Source organism: Sarcophilus harrisii, chromosome 1 (assembly GCF_902635505.1).
Source record: "Sarcophilus harrisii chromosome 1, mSarHar1.11, whole genome shotgun sequence".
Classification (NCBI taxonomy): Eukaryota; Metazoa; Chordata; class Mammalia; order Dasyuromorphia; family Dasyuridae; genus Sarcophilus; species Sarcophilus harrisii.
In genome coordinates, this window is record NC_045426.1 from 490678185 (window position 1) to 490704774 (window position 26590).

Consider the following 26590-nt stretch of genomic DNA (forward strand, 5'->3'; position numbering starts at 1 on the left):
GCTGTTAGAATAATTATTTATTGACCCACATATCCCAAAAATGAATTTTCTGAAGTCTTTTTTTTTGCATTTTAATTTTTTTTCACTGTACCTTACTTAGTGTTCTGGTTTTCCTTACGTATCAGTGACAAAAGACCTTAAACACACATTAACAGTGTCTGTTTATCTGTACATATATATGTATGTTTACATATATACTTGTATATACATGTGTCTATATAGTGGTAGGACAGATGGCAAGATATCCAGGAAAGTAGTCTTTATTTTCCTGATGGATTGCTTTTTTTTTTTCTTACCAGTTTACCAGTTAAACATTCTTCAATTATTAGACACATATTTTGTTTCAGTTTTTTGTTGTTCCAAATAGTGGTTGCTGTGAATTATTTTATTCATGAATCTTTACTTGCTTTCATTAACTTCTACTATATTCTAATGGTGACATTTTAAGATTAAATAATATGAATAGCTTAATAATTTTTCTTATGTAATTTCAAATTGATTTCCAGGATATGTTGATCAATTGATATCTCCACTAGAAATGAATTTGCATCTCTGCCTAATAAGATCATAGATTTAAAGCTGGAAGAAACCTTATAGACTATCTAATCTGGCCTTCTCATTTTGCAGATAAGAAAGTAGACTCTTAGGGAAGTTAAATGACTGACCTGTGGTCAAACCATTAATAAGATAATAAAACATGGAAAAAGTATAGGAGAAGTTTCATGAAAAGCTAGGGCCACACCTGGAGTTACAAAAACTTGATTTCAAATCCAGTCATGCTCTTCATAAAACCTTTCTAATATTTACTTTTCCCATTTTTTATTATCTTTGCCTATTTGATGGATGTAAGGTGATGCTATGAGATCGCTTTATTTATTTATTTAGCTAATCAAGAAGCATTTATTTGGCATCTACTTAACCATTCCACAAAAGCAAGTCAGTTCCTGTTCTTACATTCTGTTTGACGTTGGAGGGTGAGGCAGGGGTAGGGGCAGGGGCAAGGGCAGGGGCAGATGCAGATGCAGATGCAGATGGGGTTTGAATAGTTTTTCAGAGATTTTTAACTCATCATCTGAAATCTCTTCATCTTGGAGGCGCAGAGTCAGCTTTGTTACTCAGCATTTCCTCTTCATTCTGTTGCTTCTCTCCTGTTTGGAGCAAACTTTTCCTAAAACCTTTCTTATCTTTATGGAAGCTTAGAATTTTCCAGGTAACTATTTCCCATCAGCTGCTTTGTTTTGCTTTAAATACCTGAACACCATGCCCTGTGAACCCATTTCAAATTCTCTTTAGTAGTAACATTCCCCAACTCTATTGCCCTACCCCATCAAAATGTAAACTCTTAGAAGGCAAGGATTGCTTCTTTTTCTTTTTTGTATCTTTAGTGCTTACTAGGGCAGATGGCACATACTAGGCACTTAATAAAAGTTTGACTGTTTATTCTTTGAAAACCTTATCTTTTGATTATTTGTCTACTGAAGACAGATTTATACCTTAAATAGATCTGTGCAAATTCCTTGGAAATTTTGGATGTTATTCTTTTTGTCAATATTTAAAGATTTACCTTTATGTTTTCTTTTTAAAAAAACACATTGATACCTTTTGGTTTTGAGTCACTTTTATTTCTAAATGTATTCTTCCCTAACATAACAGAAAATTTAAAAGATCCAGAAAAAGCAATTCATCAAAACTAATCAACATAACAATTAGGTCTGAGAGTATGTTTCTCATCTCTATCTGTCTCCTTTTCCTTAATTGTAAGATGGGGATCATAACATCACCTACCTCACAAAGTAATTGTGAGGATCAAATGAGATGTTTGTAAAGTACTTAGCATAGTGCCTGGCTATGTATATAGGTGCTTAAACATGTGTTTTACCTTTCTTTCTCTTGTTATCCTTACCATACTTATAAAGTAACCATCTTGGTTTAAGTCCTGATTACTTCTTGTTTGAACTTTCACATTGCCTCCAATTGACCTCCTTAGTATTGGTTGCTCCCCTCTTGCAATCTATCCTCAGTCCCAGTGCCAAAATACTTAAGCACAGATCTGATCCCTACTTCATAAGGTCCAGTGGTTTATCTCTTACTGCTAGGATCATATTTATAGAAACTTTTCTTTTTGGTTTTTAAAACCCTTATCAACTAGGTCCCAATTACATTATATATTTTCTTTCCACATTCTTAAGGTCTAGCTAAATTGATCTTCTCTTTTTGATATCTTCATGCTGCCTAACTTCAATGCATGGAACATTTTTTTTCTTCTTTACCTCTATTTCCTAGGACACCTTTATTCTTATAATTTATGAATAAGTATTTATTAATAAGTGTCTGTTATCATCTGAGTATTCAGGACTCAGCTGCACCACTTTCTACATAAAACATTTCTGGTGCCCCTCCCTGCAATTGGTAAATCCCTCCCTGCCTTAAGTAACATATTTATCATTTATTCCATATAGTCTTATATGTGAATATGTTGTTTCCACCAATAAAATAAATGTACTCTTTGAGAAGAGTGACTTTCTGTTTTATCTTTTCATCAAAAAGTGTTTTTGACACATTGAAGATTCAATAAATGCTTGTTAATTGATTTGCACCAGCAGTATCAAAATTTTAAAAGCACCTAACCATTTTCTTTCAATACATCTCAGAGGGAAAGGTATCAAAACAACTAAAAAATCTGAGATGATACTTTTATCAGAGAGTAAAAAAGTGGCCTAGAAGACATTAGCAACTTTTGACCCACGTGTTTGCTTTTTGTCTCTAAAAATCTGAGGACTTACATACTTACTATGAGCACCATCAATGAAACAATAAGAAAAGAACAGATAGCTTTTTTCATGTGAGACTTTTTCCCACCCACCAATTACATCTTTACCATCACAGTAGGCATAGAGGTGCTTTAAAAAAGTCTTTTTTGTTTATTGTTTATTGATTTTCAGAAAGCATTTGGCTTAGTTAACTGCAGGCTTACCAGCTCTCCTGAGAATAAGGCTCTTTCAGTGCTTTGTCCATGACAGACTTTACTCTAGAGATTACTTCAGTCAGGACTCCATTGAGTATTGATATACAGTCAGGTGTTTGCCAAAAAATATCATAAGAAATATCCTCTATAAGGCCAAGGTAATAATAGGATTTCAGTTTCCTGTTTAAGACAAAATTTCTCCTTATACTAATGCCATCAATCTCTAAAACAAAGCTCCTAGAGAAATTAAAAATAATTCAAAAGAGATTATTTCAATTGTACATATTGTTAAGTTATAAAAACAAAGAGAATGAATAAAACCATTAATTTTCCCCTCATTTTCTGTAGCTGGATAGCTAAATCATGGTATAGCAATATACATTAATATGTATATATTGAATAAATATTTCAAATGGATACTGAGCTGGGCATAAAATTGAGGGGCTGAGAGAAAAATTGGAGAAAGTGATTGCAATTTGGAAAATATCATTTCCTCAATAATGCCCAATTGCCCATCACTACAAAAACTCTGTATTCTTCTTGCATTGTTATAAGGTTGTGGAATATAATCAATCATAAAAGAATTATAACAGCTGTAACTACATAACTATACACACACACACACACACACACATATATATATATATAGTTAATTATAACTATAACAACTCAAAAGATAAGGGAAAATTACATGGTGGCTCTAAACAGGCTGTTACATATTGTTAAAGATCACTTTATGAAAGAAGCAAAGTAAAAAAAGATCTTGGCTTCATTTAGGACTTATAATAACTGACAAAGAAGTAGACTGGTTGACAAAAGTGTGCTTTTAACCTTGAAATACAAAATGAACAAGAAAAAGTTCATTTATTGAGTAAGTCTTCTATTGAGAATTTACAATAAAATGTTGCTAAGAGTTCTTTAAGATAAGATGTGACCTGTGTTGGTGGAGGAAAGTATTCAAACTAATGACATCAGCAATCATTCAAAGTTTAGTAAAAAGTTATTTTCTAATAATTAAATTTGTCCTGCAATGTCCAGGCTAGCTTTCCAGAGGGCCTTGGGACCAGCCTTCATCTCAGCAGAATAATCACCACAAGAATAGTCAGGAATAAAGTCCAACGTCTTTATTGTCTCCTTCAGTCTCCCAGTCTGAACCAGTCTTCCCCATAGTGCAGGAGGCAAGAGAACCACCAAGAGGCTGGTCAAAGATAGAATGTTTATCTTCCAATCCTTGTTAGTCCTTATATATCTAATTGTAATTATATCATTATAGCATACTGATTATGTATGAACTTAGAAAACCACTATATCACTATTCTAAGTACTAATATATATGTGAACTAGAGAACCATGATCTCATCAATTCCACTGAGTTAATACCTCATTTCAAGTTTACTTCTCCAGAGTTCCAGCTCTCTACATCTCCTGGCTCTCTACACTGTCCAACTTTTATAATAGGCTGAACCTAGGAATTAATAAACTTTCTAAAACAATATGTTTAAACAAAAGCTGGATGATTGTCTCATTTGGAGGAGGAAAGGAGCTTAGAAGTCATGTCATTCAATTGAATTTTATAAGTGATGAAATTATTTTCCTAGAATCACAAATAGATGGTAAGTAGAATCTATAGGTTCAAATTCTGTCTCTGAAGTTTACTACTTTTGTAACTTGTATGAATCAGTTAAACTTTTGGAGACTCATTTTCCTCAACTGTAAAATGAAGAAATTGGACAAGATGATTTCAAGGTCCCTTCTGTTTCTAAATATGTGATCTGTGATCTAAACAGAATCATAGGATCATACAGTAAGAGTTTCAATGGACCTTAAAAGTCATCTTGTCTAACTTTTTTATTTTACACACAAAAACACCTGAGGCCTGGGGATTACTTGCCCCAGAATCACAGGTATTTAGTATTAGAGGCATGATTCAAACTCAGGTCTTTTGACTCCAAAGAAGACATGTGTATGTGCACTGACATGTGTGCACACACACATGCATGCACACAAACAAACACACATCTGTTTATAAAGAGTTTATAAGTGGGGTTATCCCCATTATAAAGAGATTATCCCCATTATTGAGCCAGGGATGCCAAGACACAAACCCAGAATAAGAGAATAATTTCACAATATATACAAGCACAACCTCAAAGAAAAATATAGTATGGCCTGCTAGAGAGTCAACTAAAATTTCTGAAAGAAATGAAGAGTTTAAAAATTATACCGATAAATAAAATGAGATATTTTGAAAAAAGAATTGGAAAAAAATGAGAGAGCTAGAGAAAAGACTTGGAAGAAGATGTCTCAAACCTCGTCCAAGTAACAAACCAGAATTCTCCAAAGAGATATTAATGATAAAAGAAATAAAGGATATCTCAAATCCAAAGCAACTTGCCTGGGAAAACAGGTGGAGGGAGAAAAGAAACAAAGAACCGTTGTTTTTTTTTTTTTTTTTTTTTAAGTCATTAAATGGGGGTGAGGGGGAAGAAAGGGGGATGGAATCTATATATTTTATTTAAGAGCACCTAGCTGTGGTGCAGTGGATAGACTGTGAGGCCTGAAGTCAGGAAGATGGATCTTCCTGAGTTTAAATCTGCTCTCAGACACTTACTAATTCTGTGACCCTGGGTTAAGACACTTAACCCTGCTTGCCTGAGTTTCCTTATCTGCAAAAGCTGGAGCTGGAGCTGGAGAAGGAAATAGTAAACTTCTGTGAGATCTTTGCCAAGAAACCCCCAAGTTAGGTTGTGAAGAATTGGACACAATTCAACAGTAACCATATTTTTAAATATGGTGAAAATTGCTCACTCAGTAGAACCAGAGTACAGAGTACAAATAGAATCCAATGGTTACCTCCTAAAAGACACCTCAAAATGAAAATTTGCAGGAAAACCATAGTCAAAATCCAAAACATTGAGGTTAAAAAAAAAGTTGGGGCATCCAAAAACAAAGACACAATCAGAATTTATAAAAAAATTTGTTTTTCATAGTACATATATTAAATGCTTCTATTATAAGACAATATATAATTAGGTAAATTATATTTTTAACAAGGCTAAATTACTTGTCATAATTCAAAAAGATGATGATTACGTAGCATATTGATGTACATAATGAAGCATAAAAGCAACTTGAAACTTTTACAGAAACATTACCTTATGTTAATTTAATTTGCTAACTGTATTTGGAAATGAGTGATTCCTTTGGGAAAACAGTCCAGCAAACAGTATTTTTGATTCATAAAAATGTGGAGCCATGTAAATTTAGAAATATAAAGTGTGTCACTATTGTCTTTTTCATCAGTAAGAGAAAAATATTGTAGATGGTGTGTAGTATTGTCATTTTATTCCTATTCCCATTTTGCTTTGAGGGGGGAAACAGTACATTAAGTGAAAGTAAATACAAAAAAGCTTTTAAAAATTCTAAATTAAAATTCTAAAGCTTGTTGAACAAAGCAGTAGAGTGACTGCTTGAAATATTGGTGGAATGGAATATGCAGGGAGTGACTGGCACTATGAAAGAATGCTGCATTGTTTGCACAGCCATGGCTGTTATACAGGTTGCTTCTCTTGAGAGCTGTAGATAATTATATTCCTTCATTTATGGCTTCTTCCCCATGACATAAACTTGATGTCATTTTTATGTACATGAAAAAGTATGTATTTTAGATTTTCCCAGTTAAACTCCAGTGGTTTCCTGTTACTACTAAGATCATCTACAAATTCCTCTAATCAGCATTTAAAGCCCTTCACAACCTGGCCCCATTCTAAAGTCTTCTCCATTAGTCAGCCATCTTCATGCTCGTTATTGTGCTAGCCACTTTGCTGTCCCCCACACAACTGGGAATGCTGTCATTCATCAGCCTCCTTCTGCGTGAGACTTTTCCATTATATTCCAACTGTTAAAACCATCCCCTTCTCCAACGGGATAACTTGTATCTGCTTTGTATCTTTGAATACTTAATGGAAGTTCCTTGAAGGGAGGGGCTGTTTGACTTGTGAAATCCCCAGTGCATAGTAGACACTTAATAAAAATTTGTTGATTGATTGGTTCTTACCACTTCTTTCCTTTGTATAGTTCTTCTGCTCATATAATCAAAACTCCATTTCTATTTTACACTGCTTTACAAATGCTTGTGTTTTTTTAATTAGAAGGTTTTTAAATTTTATTTTCCATCTAGATTGTGAACTTCAGATGAACAACACCTCTCATTCATTTTTCCCAAAAAGTACTTAGATGTAGTAACTTACTCTAGGCAGTGGATGCAAAATTTGCCTTGTTTTCTCTTAAAGTTTTTCGAGTTAGTAGAATTCAATTAGTATATTCTGTCTTGTTTTCAAAGAAACATGTAATGCTTCCATGAAAGGAGATGAATGGCTCTTTTGCAAATGTCACCTTAAATGAAATGCTGTTAATTCAGACAGTTTTGGAACTAGTTGAAAAACACTAATAAGATTGTCTGGCTTATTCTGTTACATTGACATTCCAGTTGGAACCTTAGAGCTGATTAGGTCTATAAACACCTCATTAAGTAAATTCTGAATAAATCAGATTCTGCTTTTCCATCTTCACTTGATATCTAAAACATTCCTCTCTAATTTATTGTTTCCCTAATCCCTGTTATTCATAATTATTGCTCTATAAAAAGTATTTTGAAAATTCTCACCTAATTTAAGATTTAGAAGGTACCTCAAAGGTTACCTATCCTCAGTGCTTTTCTCATCAAGAGGCCCTTCTACAACATTTCTAATAAGCCTTGGAAATTTCTAAGGAGATGAAATTCACAATCTCTCATGACATTTCTTCTGTCTCCACCTATCTTTCAAGCAGGTCATTTGGGATGTCCATTAAATATCAAACTCTACATGTCCCAAACTGAACTTTTTTTTTCTCTTCTTCCCTCTTCTTAACTTTTCTTTTATTGTCAAGGGCAACACCATTCTCCTAGTTCTTCAGCCTTGTAACTTCAGGTGTCATCTTTTAGTCATTATCTGTAATGCTTGCATCTTTAGAATACAACCCCTTCTTTTCTCTGACATTGCCATCATTTTGGTACAGGCCCTTATACCTAGGCTATTATAACAGCCTGCTAGTAGGTCTGTCTACCTCAAATCTCTCCCCATTCTGATCCAATTTCTACTCAACCACTAAAGTGATGCAAATTAGGACATATTTCCTTACAGCTAGCCAGAATCTACTTTATTCAGTGGTGGCTATTTGCATTTTAGTTTTTAAGACCAGGTATAGCAAGCTTAATCTTTCTTCCACATAAATCTAATAAATACTAGGAAAGCACCTATCATATCCTCATTTCTTATGGTTTTTTCCAGCATAAGCATTCCTAAGTACTGCAATAACTTTAGTATGGTCTTCAATCCTAATCAACCCTGACTGAGAGTATTTCTCTTTATCAGCATCCTTCCTAAAATGGAACACCCAGAAGTGAACAGAGTTCTTCAAGATGTGGTCTAAACAAGGAAGAAAGGAAGAATACAATAGGATTATTATTGACTTTCTTGCTCTGGCTATGGCCTTTTACTAGAGCCTAGGATAGTGTTACCTTTTCTTTAAAATTTATTATGACACATTGTTGACTCATTTTAAGTTTATAGTTTACTAAAACATGTTAGATATTTTCCACATGTATGTAAAGGTGTATTCTTTAGGATGATTTGGTAATTGAGAGATGATGAATAATTAGGTAATTGGTAATTCATCTTTGGAGACAGGAGACTTGAGATGGAAACTCTGACATGAGATTCATGACTTCATGAGAAAATTACTTAGTCTTCCTGAGTTTAAGATTCCTCATCCTCAACTAGGAAACATTTGTAATTACATACCTATTGGCAGCTGTTTTGTAAATCTTAAAATGTGTTAATTCTTATAATTATTGATTATTCTTGCATCTCAAAACAAATAGTTCTGAACATAGTGCAGTAAATATTTCCTCTCAATCCTAAGAAATATATAATGATACAAATTTGAATAAACAGGAGAAATTTATGCCTTTTTGTTTTTAATCAGTGTGAGAAAAATGTTGTAGGTGGTTTGGTAATGTTTCCATTTTAAGCCATCTTCTTGAACATATTTTTTTTTGGGGGGGGGGAACCTTTTGAAATGCTGAATCCATTAGTGACTAGGCATGAAATATTGGTGGCATAATCAGTGAGTGACTGGCACTAGGAAAGAATACTGTATTGTTTTCAAAGTCATGATGAATTCAGTGTGGAACATGCTGAGTTTGAGGTGCCTGCAGGTGGAGATATATTCCTGGTAATTTCGTCCTTCACAGGGTAGATTTATGAAAGGGAAAGGAAATGGAAATGGTTCTTCTGGATCTGTTCCTGACCAGTAAGAAAGATCTAGTTGCTGAAGAGTTGAGGAAGGATCCCATTCCAGGAAAATGAGACAGAGAAAATGACTAGAACTGAGGGAAAGATGGTATATCTTTGTGTTGCAAAGCAGAGAAGAAACTTGAGAGCTTTGGATGTCAAGCTGGATTTTGTATTAGATCTTGGAGGTGGCAGGGAGCTACTGGACTTTATTAAATTAGGGAGTGATATGATCAGACCTGCACCTTAGGAAAATCACTTTGGAGGCTGAATAGTTTGAAATATGGAGAGACTTAAGGCAGACAGGCCCACCATTAGCTATTGCACTAGTTCAGGTGAGAAGGGATGAGGACCTACACTAAACTGGTCAAGCAGAGGAGAGAAGGGTAGATGTGTATTTGAGAAATGCTGCTAAGGTAAAATTCGTAAGCCAAAGAAACAGAATGGATAGTGAGAGCAAGAATTAAGAAGTCAAGGATAACATCTATAATGTGAATCTGTGAAATTAAAAGGATGTTGTAATTTTAGAAAATCATAGGGAAGTTGGATGGTGGGAAAGTTTAGGGGGAAAAGATGAGTTCAGTTTTGTACATTTAGATATCCAGTTCAGGATGTTGGAAAGCAGTTGGAGATGTAAGATTGAAAGTTGGCAAATAGATCAATTTAGGACAGGATAAGTAGATTTGAAAATCATCAGCATAGAGATAGTAGTTAAATCTATGAAATGATGAGTTCATTAAATAAAAGAAGTAGTGTAGAGGGAGAAGAACAGAGGCCCAGGATTGTACTCTAGATTAGTGGACATGACGTGGGTAAAGATTCAGAAAGGAAACTGAGAAGGACTACTGATCTGATAAGAGGAGAACCAGGAGATAGTGGGGTCTCAAAAACCTAAAGAGAACAAGTATCCAGGAGAAGAGGATGATAATCTTTAGATGTCAGAGGTTACAGAGAGGTAGAGAAGATTGATAACAGGCTGCTAGTTTTGACAGTTAAGAGATCATTGGGACTTTGGAGAGAATAATTTCAATGGAATGACAAAGTCAGAAACTGGATTGTAAGAGCTTAAAGAGAGTAAAAGGAGAGAAAGTGAAGGCACCTATTGTAAATAGCTTTTTAAAGGAGTATAGGCATAAAGGACAAACGAGATATAGAGGATGGTAGTTATCAGGGATAGAACAAGCAAAGATTTTTTGAGAATGGGGAAGACATAGTTATGTTTATAAGCAGTAGGGAAAGAGCCACTAGATAGGAAATGAGGGAAAATAAATGATAGTGTGGAACTGATAGGGGGCAATCTGTTGGAGAAGATAGGATTAGCCTGGAAAAGGAGTAAAATTAACTCTGCATATGAGATTGGGATAAAGGAAGAGGTAGTACCAACAAGAATGATCATAAGAATAGGAAGTATGGAATAAAAATTTTTAGCAAAGAATTAAAAATTGAAATTAGTAAGAAATAGTACACTTGTAGATGATTTCATTAAGTTAAGTCATTAGGCTTAGATGAGTTATAGAATCTTAGGATACTAGATGATTTCTCAGAAGTAATTGCTGAACTGTTTTTGGTGTTCTTTGAAAAAATTAAATGTATGAGAGTTGGCAAAGATTGGAGATTGGTAAATGTTATTTTTTTTAAAAGGGAGACTCAAAATTATTTGCCATTTGACTATTATTTGCCTGTTTAAAAAAAAAAAAGATAGTGATATTAAAACCATGCTTTGTGAGTCACTGGAAATGAGAAGGGTTAGAGTAGTATAGTTTCATGAAAAACAAATGCAGAAAGAACATGTATTTTCTTTTTAACTAACCACTTGTTAAGCACCTGCTATATACCAGACCAGTGCTAAGTGTTGGGGAATGTAAAGAAAAGCAAAAAAGTCCCTGCTTGTAAAAAGTTCACAGTCTAAGGGAGGAGGCAACATGTAAACAAGGCATATATAGGATATACTGAAAAAATCAGAAGTGGAAAGGCTAGCTAGCTAGTTGGTCGTCAGCATATAGATAGTAGTTAAAACTATGAAATGATGAGTTCATTAAATAAAAGAAATTGTATAAAGGGAGAAGAATAGAATGCCCAGGATATGTCAGACTTGGAGTTGGGAAAATTCTTCTTCCTGAGCTCAAATCTGGCCCTGGTTACCTGTAAAAAGATCTGGAGAAGGAAATGGCAAACCACTCCAGCATCCTTGCCAAAAAAAAAACCCCAAATGAGATCATGAAGACTCAGACAAGACTGAAACACATAAACAGCTACAGGAAAAGCTTCTTGTATAGAATGGAATAAATGAGAAGGAAGCCAGGAATTCGAGGAGGCAGAGATGGGAATGGTGAGCATTCTAGGTATGGGGTCAGCTCATGCAAATACCTAACCTTGGAAGGAATGTCTTTTTTAAGGAACAACAACAATCCGGGGTCACTGGATTACACAGTAAATCATGAGTTATAAGATTTAAGAAGACTGGAAAGATATGATGGGGTTTAGGTTATGATGGACTTTGAATGTCAAATATGATTTTCTATTTAGTCCTGGAATTGATAAACAATCACTGGTGTTTATAGGCTGGGGCGGGGGCGAGGGGAAGGATGACATTGTTAGCCTTTCCTTTAGGAAGTTCATTTTGATAGCAGATTCTAGTGGGGAGAGATTTGTGGCAGGTTGAACAGCCAACAGTAGTCTAGAGTCTAGATGAGGGGAAAGGGGCCTGCACTGGCTTAGTAGCAATATTAGGAGGGGATGTATTAGACTGAGAAGTGGAATGTATACTTGTATTTCAGGATGGTATTTGACAAATTTTAGCATTGCATTTTGTGAGTGAGAGAGAGTACCTGGATGACTTATTCAATGGAGACTGTTCCAGTGGAAGTGGTATTGCTTAGATGCTTAGTAGGGTTTATTCCTTAGGAATTGAATCTGTCCAAATATAAAATCAACTGCTTTGGGTGATAGTAATTTCAGTTCATAGAAGTTCATAAGTCAAAGCTAAATGACTCAATTTAAAAGAGTTTCTTGTTCATTTACAGGTAGTTAATGGTAAAGGTTCTTGTCAACCATGAGATTGTATGATTTCTGGGATTTTGTTATTCTTTTTCTAATAGACAGTTGGAGGTGTGTACCTGAGAAGGTCGGGTGAGTAGATTTGGAGATATAGATTTGGAAATTATCTTCATAGGGTTAATGGGATCATAGGATTTTTTAAAAAGTTATGTTGATTTACTTGTGGTGTTTACATTAGAAACATTTCCAGGTTACCCCCATTTGAGAGCTTTCCTGTAAGAAGCGAATTAAGCAAAACTACAATATAGTGACCTTATTTGAAACTACAGGCAACACTCCACATCTATAGCATCCTCCAACTCTCTAAATTTTTAATCTTTAATTAATTGTATTTTTTCACCTCTCACCTCATTGGAAAACAAAAAAGAAGAACAAATTGTTACTTATATACAAAATATGCATCTCATTCTCTACACCAGGGTCCTCAAACTTTTTAAATAGGGGGCCAGTTCACTCTCCCTCAAACTGTTGGAGGGCCGTACTATAGTAAAAACAAAAACTTTGTTTTGTGGGCCTTTAAATAAAGAAACTTCATAGCCCTGCGTGAGGGAGAATAATCGTCCTCAGCTGCCACATCTGGCCCATGGGCTGTAGTTTGAGGACCCCTGGTCTACGCTGTCAGGAAGTTGTTGCTCAGTGTGTCCTTCGCTTTGTAACCCTATGAACCAGAGCACACCCATATGGTCCCTGGGATTTTCTTGGCAAAGATACTGGAGCGCTTTGCTATTTCCTTCTCCAGAGGATTAAGGCAAAAGAGATAGGGTGACTTTTCCAAGATACACAGTTAGTGTCTGAGGCTGAATTTGAACTCAAGTCTTCCTGACTTCAGGCTTATTGCTCTATCTGAGCTACCTTGCTACTTTCTAGGCAAGCAGAGGTTAAGGGACTTGCTCACAGTCACACAGCTAATAAGTGAGGCCAGTTTTGAATGCAGGCCCAGCATTCTATTTACTGAATCATCTACCTCTAAGACCTGAGTTCATATCTAGCCTTGGACACTTACTAGCTATGTGACCTGGATAAGTCAGTTGTCCTCTGTCGGTTTCCTCCAATGCAAAATGGAAATAATGGTATCTATTTCCTAGGATTGCTGTGAGGATAAAATTAGATAATGTTTGTAAAGTGCATAGCCCAGAGTTTGACACATAGTAGGTTTGGGGGCAATTTAATAAATGTTTGCTTCCTTCTTTTCTTTAAAATTATCTAAAGATGATATGGCTTGGTAAATAGGGAGCTGACTTCAAAATTGAAAAGATCTGGATATCAAGTTCTGCCTTTGTGCTGTTTGACCATGGGCAAATACCTCTCAGTTCTATAGGCAACTCTCTTTAAGACTAAAAGTTACTGGAGAAGTTGCCAATCTGCAATGGTGAAGTGAATTGCCTCATCTGAATGTTCTGTATACCAGTATCACAGGTCCAGTCCATTTCCCTATTATAAAAATTATCTATGATTTCTCCAAGTAGGTGATTACAACTTTATATGTTTGGGCATGAGAAAGAGTTCCTTACTGTTCTTTCCACATCTTGTCTAAGCCTTATGATCTTAATTGATTTTTTATGTGAACTCTTTTTCCAATTTAAGAAGAGAAAATTTATTTTCTAGTTTCAGTGACTTATGATTTGTGGCTTTTTTGTATATAATTATGTTATTATTATTCAACAGTATCAACATTAAGAAGAATTTTTATGAAACAAAAGAAATCTTGATAATTGTTTAAAAGACGACTTTTAATAATGCAAAGGAATTCCATGTTAAATAGCTACTTCAGTAATTTGTGTGGGCATTATAAAGAATAGAGACTATTCCAAATTGTTTTTCAATCGGATTGGATAAATTACAGTAAATGTTTATATAAAGGGCAACTCCCTTGGATTTATAAATATTCTTTAACTAAGTATTTATGGAATGCATAACAATCTTAAGGCTTTAAAGTATTTCTATTCCATTCTCCTGAGGGTACCTCTGTTCTTCCATTCACCTTGATTCACAATCTCAGATTGTCTCTGACTCTTCCTTCTTCCTGAACTATTATACCAATAAAATTGCCAGAGCTTGTTAGATCTTTTCCCCCAAAGGATTTCATATCCATCTCATTTTTTGTCCTTAGGCAATTCCCTCTTTCATTGAGGCCTTCTTTTTTTCCCCTTGACCCTATAGCAATAATCTCTTTACCTCAGCTCTCTTCTCTCAAGTTCATTCCCTACACATCTGCCAGATTGCTATTCATAAAAGTTGGAGTCTAACCCTATCACTCCTTTGCCCAAGAGGTTCCAGTGGTTTTCTCTTGTCTCTGGAATAAAATACTAACCTCTCTTTAAAGCTCTTCTGAGTCTAGCTCCAGCTTACCTTTTGAGGTTTTCTGTGACTTTTCTTTACACTTTATACATGCTGTTGCTTGTACAGTATTTCTTTTACTACTAACATGCTTTTTCCATGAGATATTTGCCATTTATAGGATATATTTTTCTCCCCCCCCCACTTCATGCTTCAGACACTACTTCTTCCAAGAACTTGTTCTGATTGCCCCAAATGCCAGAACTCTCCATGTAGAAAGTACTTTGTGTCTACTTTGCATCTATTTTGTATTTTATTTTATTAAGTATGCTTTTCTATAAATAGAATACAAGCAAACATCTTGAGAGCAAGAATTATTTTGCTTTCCTTTTTGCCCGTCCTCCCCCATTTCTAGCATAGTTCATGACATATAGTAGACAAGAATTTAGACATGTATAAGTGAAGTGTACCAGTGGAATGAAAAGGTAACATTAACATTGCAATCTGGCTACAGATAATGCAGGGTATTTCAAGGGAATATCTTAAGTCTTTTGTTATGTAACAGTTTCACTGTGTTGATCAAAAATTAATGCTCAAGAATATTAGGCTGCTTGAAATATTATTTCTTTATGTAAGTTTTCCTTAAAAATGTACTGACACCATAAAACCTTGGCCATCTAGAATGGAGCTTTTGATTAAACATTCCTAAATTCACTTTGCCACAGGGTGCTGAAATCTCCAGTGTCCATTTCTCCCTGGCCAGTTCTGCCCCATTCCCTTCTCTAGGGACTGCAGGGTGCCTATAGAGCAAATAAGTTTCAAGGTTTTATCTTCTCCTCATCTCTCCTTCCTCCCACTCCCATCATATTGTGGGATCTCTTCTTTTCTTTCCCTTGTGTTATGAGTTTTCTGCACCCTCCCTGTCTCTTTTTAAATACTTGGCCCATGGACATTATATAGTACAAGTTTTAGGTTCACAATTGATAGTTGGGATAAGCTCACTCGCCATAGAAGGAAGACACACAAATGAATTTTTAATTTTATATTTTATTTTCCCCAATTACATGTAAAATAATTTTTAACATTTGTGTTTTCTCAGTTGTCTCCTTCCTTCCCTTCCCCCCAAAAGGGAAGCAATATTATTTAGGCTATCCATGTGCATTCATATAAAACATGTTTCCTGTTAGTCATGCTCTGAAAGAAAACAGAGAAAAACAGCCCAAGAAAAATAAAGAATATGAAGAACAAGTATGCTTCAGTCTTCATTCAGACTTCATCAATTCTTTCTTTGGAGATGGATGGCATTTTTCATCATAAAATTCTTAAGAATTTTCTGGCTCATTGTATTGCTGAGAATAACCAAGTCATTCTCAGTTGATCATCAAACAGTATTTTTGTTCTGTAAATACAGTGTTCTCCTGGTTCTGCTCTTTTCCTTTTGCATCACTTCGTGTAAGTCTTAACAGGTTTTTCTGAGAGCAATCTGCTTGTTATTTCTTATAGAACAATGGTATTCCATCATAATCATTTACAAGTCATTCCTCAATTTTCAGTTCTTTGTCACTACTAAAAGAGCATCTGTAAGTATATTTGTACTTATTAGCCCTTTTAAATTTTTAAAAAAATCTCTTTGGGATACAAATCTAGTAGTGATATTGCTTCGTCAAGGGGTATGCATGGTGTTTTATAAAGCCCTTTGGGGCATAGTTCCTAATTTTTCTCCAGTATGGACACATATTTAAAAGACTTTTATTACTAAAGGTTGAGATGAAAATTTTTTCCCAAACCTTCCTTTAACCAGAAAATATTTCCTGCATCTGTTGAGCACAGTTTTACAGCATCTCTTTTAATACAGTTGCTAAATATTTTAGCCAGATTAAATTGAATTATTCTGACTGGAGTCAGTTTAATCTGTGTGTATTAAGAATAAAGTTTAAGAAGAGAATTAGTACTTTCTTCATGCAAATTGGCATATGGTTTCAAATTATTTTGAAGCATAATTTTTATCACTCTGAAGAAAAATGCATTACAATTTTTTTAAAATAAACTTTTTTGCCTTCTTCTAACCACCTCTTTGTTTTCCAGAGTGATAGATATTATTGCATGTATATGTTTATTTCTTGTACTGTGGTGTTTTTTGGTTGAACTTTTTGTTTAGTGAGTTCAGTATTCTTCATAATGGCAGTTGTTAACCTATTCATGCAGCATGAATAATAATAATAATAATAATAGTTAATAATAATAATAGTTTAGTTGTAGCCATCTTTCAGATTTTTCTTTTTAATGTGGAGAAAATGTCATAGCCAACACAATTGGGGACGGCATTTTCCCCCCTCATAAACATCACAGAAATGATTTCCAACTCATTAATCAGGTACATTTATCGGTTTTTGCTACTATTTCCAGCCTCTTTTTTATAACAACTATTGTCACATGTGAAAAGTTGAGCCTTTCTTTCACAGATGCTTAAGAGATGCTCACTGCAAGACTTGTAAACAATTAATTCATTTAAACAGAAATAACCATTTAAATTTAGTGCATCTTTGTTGCAAAATGTTTTTCACATCTGATAATTAGTATTTTTATTTTTGTAAATCTCAAGAATCATGATGTTCTTTTTCCCAGATATGATAAAGAAGATAGTGTTTTAGAGTTTGAAGGAATATCTAAACGCTCAAGTTTCTTTTGTTAATAGTATTTTGATATCAGTCGTCCTTAAAGCTACTTAAAATATACTAAGCACATAAGAGTAATACACAAATGAATATTCAAGTCCTTTCTCTATTCCCTTTCCCTCAATTATTTGGCAGATCTGGTTTCTTGCTACAGTATATCCCTGAAAAGTATATTGCAAAATGTATCAACATAAATTATATTGGATTTTATTATGGGGATGTTGTTTTAATTGGTGGTTTTTTATTTTGACCAGGGACTTGACGTTAAATAACCCTTAGGTTCAATGATAAGCCATTAAAATCAAATGTAAAGCTCATAAATCTATATATGTTTAAAATAATAGGACATTCCACATTATGAAATATACTCTGTATATCAGTTATAAAAGGTATCTCAGTATATATAAAACACATAAAAATAGCTCCAAGGTGTTACAGATTTAACCCTCTTGAAATTAATTTGTTAGCTATTAATATTAATTGAGCATTTATTTATCACAGACTTATAGATTTACATCTAGGAGGGACCTTAGAGGTAGAGTCCCCTTATTTTGCAAGTGAAGAAATAGAAACAGAAAAATTACATGATTTGCCCGAAGTCATTCAGCTACTAAGTGTCTAAAGCAAGATTTTGTTGAAGCTCTTCCTGACTTCCCAAAACTGATATTTTATCTATCATGCAGCTGAAATGCTTTACTCTTCTTAGAATTTAGAAAATTCCTTGGATAATTTGGATAGTATATACTTTTTCTTAAAAGCTGTCCAGGGAAATTTGAACTCATGCCATATCCAAATATTTGAAGACTTAAAAAGTCTTTTAAAAATAGACTTTAAAGTTGTGACAGTTTGGAGAGGATTTTCTTGTTTATTCTTTGCCTTAGCCAAAAATAGTTGACATTTCCATGATTCAATGAAATTTATAAAGCATTTTATTCAAAAGAATTGTGAGAAATAGATAATTTAAGTAATAATACCTGCATGTTATATAAGAAGAAATTGATAACTAAGAGATAAAGGTCTTGTCCAGGATTATATAGCTAGTAAGTTTTGGTGGCAGGTCAAGTTTGGGTTTCCCCTGACTCCAAATTTAGTGCTTTCTCCCACTAATTCTGAAGATAAAAAAGAAGAAAGAAAAAAGAAGCTGGCACCAGCTTTGGGCAGAAAGGGAGTGGAAAAGACAAAAACTCAAATCTTATCTGGAGTTGGCAGCTGGAATAACTCTGTGAATATACCTTAGGCCTTTTTTAGTCGCATTAACAAAACCAGTTCCTCATCCTTCCTCATATATCTCCTACTCTCTGGGGGACCTGAGATAGGGACTCTTTGATCTGATATCTAAAGGCAAGAGAAAATGAAGAATGGGAAATGTGGAATGAGTGGACCAATGAAAAGAAGGGTTACCAATAAAAAGGAGAAGGAAAATTGGAAATCCGTTTGTGCTGATGGAAACAGCCCTGAATTTCTAACTCACTAGTTCTCTGAATAATTATATACAAAATCTCTGAGTACTCAGTGAATTGAAATATGTAAACACAGTAAGTACTATGTTCTCCAAGATTGTGATAGGTAATATAACTGTATAATGGAAAGAATACTCTTTCTAGATCAGATAATCTGGAGTTAAATCCTATACTGTTGACTACCTGTGAGAATTTATGGGAAGTAACTTAATCTCATAGTTTTGCTTATGGATAGTTAATAAATAATTTCTACAATAGTGACTTGTTTTTTTGGTTCCTTCCTTCCTTCTTTCCTTCCTTCCTTCCTCCCTTCCTCCCTTCCTCCCCCCCTCCCTCTAGAAAACTGGCCACTTCAGTCCAATAAAGATAGGATTATTATAAGGTCATAGATTTAGAGGTGAAAGGCAACTTAAATGCTGCCTAGTCCAATCCTTTAGCTCACAGATAAGGAAAAAGCTGAAGTACAAAGTACCAAGGTCACCTGGTAGTAACTGGCAGTTAGTATTGCTACTCAGGTCTTTTGATTCCAAGTCCAATGCTCTTTTTATTTGTTGTTGTTCAACCATTTTTCGTTTTTATTATGCCATACTAATACAAGTGTTCCTGATTTTCCCCTACACAAATTATTATAAATAATTCAGAACTCACTTTTTTGTTTTATTTCTTTTTTTGTTTATTTTGTCTGCACCTTATCAATGGAATAACCTGTGAGAGATATTTCACTCCAAACCCAACAATTAAGGATTCTGTTGACTTATTTCAAATCCTCAAGTTTCCCCTGGCCAAATTAGTTTAGAAATTTTGGAGTAGGGGTATTTGTGTATATAAAGAAGCATTGTGTAAAACTTAATTGAAAATACCTACTTAGGTCTTAGTATGATGGATTTTTATTTTTATTTTTTGCATACCTGGTGTCTCTCAGCTGTGTGTGTTGTTTTTGGAAAAACAGAATAATTGAAAGTGGAATAACAAATTAGCCTTTAAATGTGTTTTTCTCAAGCCTCACTGATATATGACATACAATGTAGCCAACTCTTTTGGATGTTTTAGGGACTACTTATTTTCATATTTAGGCATTTCCTTTTAGGATAAAATGTTAAAATTAGTTACACTGATTTAAAACTGATCCTCTTTCTAGTATTCATTCAACAAATCCTTGTTGGCCACAGAAAGAAAAAAGACTAAATGATGAATAGTTCCTGCCTTCCAGGAATTTATATTGTTTGGGGGGAGGGGTGGAACATTTATAAATATAAAATGATGTGAAGAGGGAGAGAACATTAACAGTTAGGGGAATTAGGCAAAGCTTCCTATGGGAGTTAGGTTTCCTTGAAGGAAATAATGAATTCTAAGAGACAGAGGTAAAGTTTTACAAGCACAGAAGACAGTTTGTACAAAGACATAAATAGGAGATAAAATAAAAAGTTTGGAGAGCAGCAGTATTGTCTTTATGATGATGAACTTATTAAGGATAGTAATATGAAACAAATCTATACAGTTATACAGGAGGCAGACAGTGAGTAATTTTTAATTGTCAAACTCAGGAAGTTATACATTTGTATTATGTCTTAATCTATAATAGGGAGCCACTGAAGATTATTGAGCAGGAGAGTGATATTTTCAGACCTTTGTTTTAGAAGATTATTTTAGAGCTGATGATTATTTTAGAGAATGATGATTATAAAAGGAAAGTCTAGAAAAGCATGTAGCCCAGTCAGGATTTATGAAAATAGTTCAGTTCATGTGTGAAAGGGAATAAACTAGGTGTGAGTAGTTAGTAAATAGAAGAAATGCCTAGATAACAAGAAATCCCGATATAAAGTTGGTAACACTTGACAATTGATTATATTTGAGACTAAGAGCAAACGAATGAAAATTAGAGAAGAACAATGAGATTGCTAACCTAATCTGACAACTGGAAGGAATTTAGCATTTTCAAGAGGGAAAGGGAAAAAAAAGTTTACAATGGAGAGATAACATATGAAACATGAGACATCCTGAATTTGAGTTGTTAAAATCTCCATTGGAGTTGTCCAATAGACAGTTGTTGATGTCTCTATATCCTAGGAGAGCCATTAGGGTAGAATGATATATAATTTAAAAAACAATTCTGTTCAATAGTGATATTAACATTGTATAAGAAGAAATTAATCATGAGTAAATTTCACCTTTTTGAAAATCATAATTAAAAATAACTTTTGTTCTTTCAACCTACTATGCCAGCTTTACATGAATTCTATGATACTGCATTCTCTTCTGTATCTTTCATAATCTGGCACTGCATCATGCATTTTGTATTGTAACAGAAGCCAAAGATTTCTGCATCCCTGGTAATTAAAAAAACAATGAGAATGTCATCAAAGTCAAGCCAAACTAAAATAATTTAATTTGAAATATGGAGGAGATAACATTTCTTAAATAGAAATAAAAATATTAAAATGACTTCCATTCAGACTGTTTCACAGAAAGACTAAAAATGTTTTGCTTGTGTTCTTCCATAAGCATCTATCTTTAAGCAAATAAATATGTTAAGGAGATAGCTAGGTGGTGCAGTGAATAGAGGGCTAGTCTTGAATTTCAGGAAACTCGTCTTTTTTAATTCAGATGTCAGATACTGAAGCTTAAATTCTTTGCCACATAATGAGAAGACAGAATTTATTGAAAAAGACTGATTATTGGAAAGATTGAAGGAAGAGGAGAATGGGATGGCAAAGGATGAGATAGACAGATACTGTGTTGGCAGCAACAAATGTGAGCTTGTGTAGACTTTGAGAAGTAGTAGAGGATGGAAGGATCTGGCATACTTTGTCAATAGTCACAAAGAGGCAGGCACACACTACTGACATCTGTACAATAACATGTATGTTGTCCTATTACAACAAGAAAAAGGCCAATTTTCTGGACTATTTTTTCCTATTTAATTTCATGAAAAGTTAATTTTCTGTTAAATATAGTCATTTAAATATTTCCATATTACAAAAATGATCAAGCAACTGAATCCCCTTTTTACCTGCTTCAAAATTTTTTTTCTTGAATTATTTCACATACTCAATTTTTACTGATAAATTTAGAAGTTCTGAATTCTAATAAGTAATTTGTGCTTTTTGACTGAATTTATTGCTTTAACCAGGATTAATCTTTTTGCTTGGCATTTAAATTATCGTTAGATTTTTGCCTTGATTCTATTCAGTAATACTCAAATACAATTAGATATCTATGATAACCTAAAATTTTTTTTATAATACAGGCTTAAGTGGTTTACCATTTGTCTTTATAATTCAATTTATTAACTGAGAATATAAATAAATTAAGTGAATGAATACTTGCCTGTTTCAAGAAAGAGAAGCTTTACTGATGAATTACTCAACTTCTTCTATTTCTGATTCTATTAAAGTTTTTAACACTGATTTTAAGATAACTTTTTCTATGTTGTTCAAGGCCAAAAGTATCTTTATAACTTCTAAGGAACTGTTATATCTATAGGGAATAACAAAATAGGGATATGTCTGTTCATATTAGACTTTCTTTTGCAGATGAGAAAATATACCTTGGACCATTATTTCCTAATGTAGGCTTTACATTTCATTAAGGTCCAAATTACTAAGGTAATACAAGAATAGCTCTGGTAGAAAACCAATATTGCAGGATTCCTCCCCCTTCTTCTGCATTTATACCCTTCCTTCCTGCCCTCAATATACATAGCATGGAGTTATAAAGTAGACCATAGATTAAATATGAATAATCAATATGACACTCTTTCATTGAAAGAATATTTGGAAGTTTATTGTTGATCTGCAAAAGTAAATTAACATAAGATGACACTTTACTATTATGTGGATAGAAATCAGTCTCTAAAACATTGAATCCATGATATGCCAAGGGCCTTCCCTACATGATCTAAATAGCAAAATCAAGTATGTTTTAATAAAGTTCAGGGTTTTTTTTAACCTTACAATATAGTTTGAATTGGTCCAGAAACGATGGAGTTTGAAATAGTCTAGTCATTTAAGTAGATAGTGGAGGGAGATTTGGGATAAATGGAAAGGTTATGAAAAATATCAATGTTAAGAGCTAAGATTTGATTGTGCCCTCTAAACTAATGACTATATCCATTATTTATAACTTGTAAAATAATTTAATGTAAAAACATAGAAGTATATAATTCTGGATAAATATTGAATGTGAATGTTGTTTCATTTATATAACCACGGGATGCAAATCAATCTTGCTCATTAAGGAGGCAGAATAGTATCTCCATTTTCAGTCTCAAGTAATTGTTATTTTGTACAGCTGTGCACTCATAGCCAAGAAGAAATGAGGAAATCTATTGCTGCTGGATTTAAAGGAAATAAGGTCAGTTGAAAGAGCTAGACAAGATTGACCTACAAGTTGTTCAGAATCTCACCTATCTTAAACACTGGATAATTGGACACTATGTGCTGTGAATAATGAGTATCGGTGTCCCACTTAAAAGTTTTTCTTTGCAAGGAGTTGTTTATTATTTTTCACTTTTTCTCATTTTATTGAACTTTACCTACCTGCCTGATCTCAAAACTTTACATAATTAAATAATGTTATATGTTATACAGTGTATATGGCTAAAATGCAGTTTAGTTCTAGAACTTTTATAAATTGTCTTTTGTGTGCAGAGATGTTTAAAAAAGCCCTTTCCTACCTGTACACTGCTGCCAAATTTAATTTGCACATTTGATCATCTTACATGAGCCTTCTCCCAGATAAAAAACTTCAGCAATTTCTCATTGCCTACTGAATAAAAAATAAGGTATTTCACTGATAATTCAAAGCTTTCCAAAATTTGATTACCCACCTAATTCTTTAGCCTTATCACACACTAATACAACATCTTACACATAGTAAATAAATACTTATTGAATAAACAAACTTTAAAATAAAATTTAAGGTACGATTTAGAAATTTTCACATTTTAGAATAAATTATTAGTATCCTCTAGCTTTATGAGTATTACTTTTAAGAGGAAATATTTTTGTTCCTTTAAAAAAAATTGAACATTGAGACACATAGCTATAATAGGAAGAGGACTTTTTAAAATTACCATTAATAAATATTTTAAACAGTTAACATATACAGGACGTTATACAAATTCAATTAAACTCTAGTCAGCAGATATTAATAGCTTATTATGTTTGATGGCTACACTGTACTAGAAGCCAGAAAGTTTTTTATTAGTAGATTAGGTAGGTAGGTAGGTAGATAGATCCTGTTATCCAAGAACTTCAAAACAAAGGCAATCATATCAAAGTTGAATCATAGGATGATAAAAAATAAGGACTCTTAAAATGTCATCTGATTCAGTCCCTTTATTTTACACATGAGGAAACTACAGTCTTGTGAGCTGAAGTGGCTAAGTAGCTCAGTCATGTAAGGTAGTGAAGGGTAGAGCAAAAATTGGAACTTAACTTTCCTAACTTTCAATCTATTGTTCTTTTTACTACACCACACTAAGAAATTACCTTTAATACACAAAAGTTAGACAAGTACTGATGTAAAAGCATTGTATTAAGAATATTCAAATAATATTGATTTTTTTCCTTCATACAATAATCTATATCTATCTGAAATCTGTTGAGTGGAGGTGTGAAGGTATATGGAGTGCATTATTCTGGTGACTTTCAAGCAACTAAAAGCATCAAATAGTAAGAGAGAAGCAGAAGATAGTGGTGGTTTTTAAATGGAAAGATTGTGTTAATGTATACTTATATACTTATGTAAAAGGATGAAAGAGCTTTGTCCAATATTTTTCTATTATCCTTGCCACAGAGATGAAATTTTGATCCTTAAATAGGAAGCTTTCTTCTTTGCAGAAAAGTAATTTTGAAGCTGTTAAAGTGTCCTTAGATAAGTTGAAAGAAGAAAAAATAAAATAAGAAACAGAAAAACTCCCCATCCCCTTTTTTACTCCTACTCTTAGAAAAAGTGAGAACAGATGTAGATGTCACAGAATAGGAGAGCTGTTTATTTTATGGCTCTTTAAATTTGAAAGACAACTAGAATTTTGATTTAGACTTGTTTTAATATTTTTGCTTATATCTTTGTTGAACTTGAATTGTTTCTTGTCATTTATTACTGAGCTCTACTGAAATGAATTTATGTATTAAATAAGTATACTTAGTATTTCTTGAACAATTTTGTTGGTAGAGTTTGCTTTCTTACCTTTTATCCATGGCTTTTGAGGACTTAATATTTTGATATTTTGAAAACTGAAGGAGAAATAATGGAGGCAGGGTGGAGACCATATTGCTTTATATTTGAGTGATTGGATACACATTTCTTTTGCATGGAACTTTGTAGACTACTATGCAAAAATAATGTAATGAGGGTCCTCAGGTATTTTTCCCCCCATTCAAAGAGAGCAGGAGTTATTTTGGGCAATGTGCCAAACTTCACATTACTTGTTAGGGGGGAAAAATAGATTGCTCTTAAGTAGCCCATTTGAATGAATGATTATTTGGAAAAGGGTCAGCTATTTTAAAGTCTAACTTTATCCAAACTAAGAGAAAACGCTTGATCCATAATAGTTACTACACCTCAGATTACAGAGGGAAAAAATATTTTTCAATTTACTTTACCATTATTCAGGAAATTTACAAACACTGGAAACACACTTCACTGACTTTTTCAGCTTTGCATGATGTCAGTGTATATTGTTGTACTATTTTTGTTCCTGTAGCTCTAATAATGACAGTCTAGTTGCCATGATGATAAACAGTAAGATGCCTTAGGAACCATAACTAGTCCCAAGATGGCAAAAGGTTAATTCTGTTTCTACTGTGAACTTAGCTATTCAATAAACAATGTTTTTAACTTGCATTATGGAGTTTTTGAGGAGCTGCATTCTGTGACACAGGTTTCAGGAGTACTGTGCCCCAGTGCATTGACAGGCACTTTATAAATAAAAGAACAGGTTGAAGAGGGTTCTGGGCTGAAACAATGAAGGATTCTCAAAAGACATCATTATATGCTGCAGAAAGAAGGTAATGTGAAATATAATTTGGAGAGTAAAATAAACTAGGGACAGCAATTCAAATGACAGTAATTTGAGAAAATAGCAATAGGGAAAATTTACAGAACAGAGCAAAAATTGTGAGCTAGTTCCACAACATCCAAAACTCAACAAAAGGAGATTACCGAGTATTGTGGATTTAAAAAGTATCCCTAGAATTCTGGCACTGGTGAATCTACTTAGGACAAATCCAATTTCTGACATCTGACTTGCTATTTTCTCAAGGCTGATTGAATTCCAGCCAAATTTCAGAAATGTTTATACTTAGAAATTTGGCCTGATCTTCTGAGGTTGTTCCAAGATGACTATGTGACTACATGACAATAAGATTATATGCCTAGTATGTTCTATCCTATGGAGTTTGGAGGTTGATCTTTTTTGTTTCACCAAAGTGCAGAGTATACTGCAAGGATAATTTCAATTAGTGTTTAATATGCAATGGCATTCATTAGTAACTTGTTTCTCTGTCATCAACTTTATAAACTTATTAGATGTAATCTGGCCAATAATATTTGTTCAGACTTTTATTTCTTAAAGTGTTGTTGCTTCATTTTATTTTTGTGTCACCTTCATTTCCAAACATATCTTTCTCTTTTCCTACAGATATCCATCCCGTCTAAGAAAAATAAAAAAAAAAAGAAATACATATTTTAATGTGTTAATTAGTAGAATTCTGGTATAAAGAACTGATTTTTTTTTTTTAAAGCTGAAACCTTTTTAATGAAATAAGTCTTACTCCATACATATATATGATAGCAGTTCTCATCAGTACAATCAAT

The 26590-nt window shown here is 33.6% G+C and overlaps 1 protein-coding gene across 12 annotated transcripts in view; it reads left to right on the forward strand.

Annotated features, from left to right (window-relative positions):
* OSBPL1A (oxysterol binding protein like 1A) overlaps positions 1–26590 on the forward strand; it is a 269237-nt gene that overhangs the window by 137137 nt on the left and 105510 nt on the right. The window lies entirely within an intron of this gene.